The sequence below is a fragment of the Pinus tabuliformis genome, chromosome 9 (assembly GCF_031772625.1).
Source record: "Pinus tabuliformis cultivar Carrire ecotype Pingquan chromosome 9, CPIR1, whole genome shotgun sequence".
Classification (NCBI taxonomy): Eukaryota; Viridiplantae; Streptophyta; class Pinopsida; order Pinales; family Pinaceae; genus Pinus; species Pinus tabuliformis.
In genome coordinates this window covers 1759248179-1759251814 of record NC_142307.1, presented here as the reverse complement: position 1 = coordinate 1759251814, position 3636 = coordinate 1759248179, and positions in this window count along the sequence as shown.

Below are 3636 nucleotides of genomic sequence, written 5' to 3'. Positions count from 1 at the left end.
TGCTTAGATGACTGCTCTTTAGAAGGAGCGGTCTTGTTCTTATTCTTCTTGTTCTTGCCACCAAATTTCTGTGTAGACTGCACAGAGTTTATCATAGTGGTAGGAAGAGCAGTCACTTTAGTAGAGGGGTCCACTGCCAGCTTGGCAATCGAACCATTGAGTTGTTTTTCAATGACCCCAGAGGTTGCGTCGACAATCCTGTCAGCGTGCACTCCGGGGTGCTGAGTGGTGGGAGGATTGGGGTTACCGGGAGCATAGGGGATTATGTCGTAGAGAGTGCCAGACTATGAATAAATCAAATCTAAGTGTTGGGCACGACGTATGGATTGGTCTTCTGTGACTGCACCACCTAGAGCAACATCTCTAGCGATTTGTGGGAGTAAGGACTTATAGAACCAATTCGTTAAGAGAAAATCAGGGATGGGAGCTTTGACTAACCTCTGCCTACGTCTCCATTCATGAATATGATGGGAGATGTGGGTGGCGATATCATAACAAAATGAAGTAAGGAGCTCTGTCCCTGTCTCATAGCGGATAGGTAACTGAAAGTGCTTTAGGAACTCCATCGCTAAAGTGTCAAAGGTATTCACTGACGCACATGGTAACTCAATATACCATTTTGTGGCATTGCCAGTGAGGGTGTGGGGAAAAGGATGTAACCGGACACTATCATCCACCATTGAGTTTGAAACACACCAAAGATGGTAAGTGGTGATATGGGTGCCCGGATCCTCCCCTTGTTTTCCGTCGAACTTTGGAAAGTCTGTCAGTTTTTTATGCGGGATCGGTGGCCATTGTAAGTTGTGATATATGGGGTCGTTTGTCAATTTTTATAAGTCGGGAATATCCAACGTTGCCAAAAAAGGCAGATTGTTGGGTGCCCCCCACTCAAACCATGGTGATGATGGATGACCTGAGGAGCTCTGTGCTCCTCCCATCGTTTGGTTCCCCATAGTGTACATGGGTTGTGTGGTGCAGCAGTTGCTTTGTGATACGGTGTTGTAGAGTGGATTTCCATGAGGATTTTGATACTAGGGTATGAAATTGCGCCCAGTATAAGCAGTGCCCGCTTGACTCAGTTGTGTCTGTGAGTAGGGTGCCCCCATGGATTGGTTGGGAATCCCTTGTGGATTCCCAACCGACACAGAACTAACCATATGGCTTTGATTGACAGAGGGAACACTCATGTCAATCAACGACTATCCATGCATACCTGAGAATGGAGGGGGAGCTGTGACATTCCCCACCATCATGTGCATATTCGGAACCGCCTCAAATATCTGAATCTGGGGGTTGGAACTGTACATTGGTGGTTGACCTTGTTGTTGGTAAACTAGAACCGTGCCCATAGTGCCGCATTGAGTGTTATATGGAGCACTATATGTGGCACTAGTCGAAGGTATGCTTTGTGGCGCCATAGGAGTGGAACTTGGCATCTGTTGGATTCCACTTATAGAGGGTTTTATGTGAGTTACCGTACCTGGGACAAATGGGATAGCGGGATTCCACATTACTGGTGTTGTGATGACCATCGACTAGGGAAGTGGTAGAGGACCAACAGTGTCTCTATAATTCCACAACCCTTGAGGCATCGACTGGATAGATGGGAAAGTTCCACCTACTGAAGAAGGAAGTACAGGTACCATGGGAGCAATGATAGGATTCGATGGATTTGTAAGCGGAGTGTTAAAGTGAGGAAGAAATCCTTCCGTGAAGAAATCCTCCAGCAAACTGGAATTGTCGGTCATCCACACAGATCTCGTGTGCGATTTAGGAGACTGATTCCTCGAAGATGAGGAATCCGAGTCAGTGGAACTCGGTGGATCCTCCATAATGAGTGGAGGAAGTCCTAACAATCGTCTGGATTGATGATGAGGGTCGGATGTAGCCATAGTGACTATTAAGTTTTATCAAATATATTTTAATGTGATATTCTTTAAAGTCTCGAAAATGATAGCACTTAGGTACCTAAAAAGAAAAAATACACTAAATATGTCAATCAGCAAACAAAGGGAAATTACCTCGTTTGATAAGCACCAATTACTGGAGATGAAACCCAGTCTCTCAATGAATAATAGAGAAGGATGGCCAAATGTATGGTTATGGTTACTTTTGAGCTTCGCCCGAACCTCAGATTGAGGGGTCAAGTATGCTTGTGAAGACGAGCACCCTCCCAAAAACTAAAGAAAAAGTAGATCCGTTCATTTTAGGTACCAGGACACCCTGTCCCAGTCACCATGTGTAAGTACCTAGAAGTTTTGGCCACTAGAGATACCTCAAATCACAGAAATTACCAGGGGGGACATAGTCGTAAACAACACACTGTGTGGGCAGGATACCTGAGTCCCCGACTCAGTTCCGAAATCCCTAAAGGGACCCCCAATACACAGAATGCCCAAAGGATTTGTAATAGAAGACGGGCTACCTTCAATTACAGTCCGATGTTATCTCGTATTTCACTCCGTTGTTAGTGGAGTGGTCCTGGTAATATGAGTGCAAAAGGATTTTTCACTTGTTAACGACACTAGTTTTGATTTTCAACCTTGGGCAGTTCACTCACATGCTTATCCCAAGGTCCTAATCTAGCTAATGTTGGTTTGCTGATCTGAATTTGAAACTACTTATAAATGGTTTTCAAGGTATTCAATTCAGATATATTCATATTTAAAAGATGTCCATATCTTCCAAAAAGAAAACAAATGAAAATTCCAGTTGTTCAAGACCCATTTAAGCATAACATATTTATTTCCTTTTACTGTTTAACACACTAAAACGAATTTGTTATGTAAAATAAATCAACCACAGATGCAAAAGAAGTTGATAAAGCAGTTCACCCCTCCTGGGCTACGTCTGTTGGGTCCAAAGCTCCCAAATGGCCCTGTCCTTGTTTTAATTAAATGCTCAGATTGAATATACAGCTGAATAGAACCATCTACAGGTGGAATAGATGGTAAAATCAGATTCAGAACACTTGAATCCTTCAGGATTGACTACTGGTTCACCTCCAATGGATACCTGCAACCCTATACAGTCTTCACAATACTGGGCCCTAGTGGCTCCTAGAACTTTCACGGCTCCAAAACGTCTGCAAATGACCTCAAATGGATGTAATACCTGCAAAAATGGCTTTAGAAGGTCGAAAATACCCAAAATAAAAAAAAAAATCGTCCAAAACCACCTTTCCTAGCCAAAGTTATGGCCAATTAAAGATTCCCTCCAGTTTTGCCTAAAAAAACTCCAGCTAACTGTAGTTACGGCCAGATAGGCCCACCAAATATGGAGCGGCCACCAAATCTCTGCCAAATCCTCACCTGACTACCGAATTTAACTGTCGATCTTAAATGTGCATGTGAACAGTTCCCCTCGGATTGCGCGCTGACTGTTTAATTGTGTTGGCGGTTGGGGCTTAAGCCCTAGGTTCTGGGCCCGAGGTCGCATGGTATGGGGGCTGGCCCCCTTCGGGCCCCGCCCAAAGTCATTTTAAACTTTAAATAATGTTTTTTCCGCCCATATAATAAGAACTGCTACCGTGGCCTAACGGTAAGGCGTGGGAGTGTTGTAACGTAGGTCATGTGTTCAAACCACGGAACTCCCAAAATTTTTAAACCATATGCACATACCCTTGCTGACGTCACC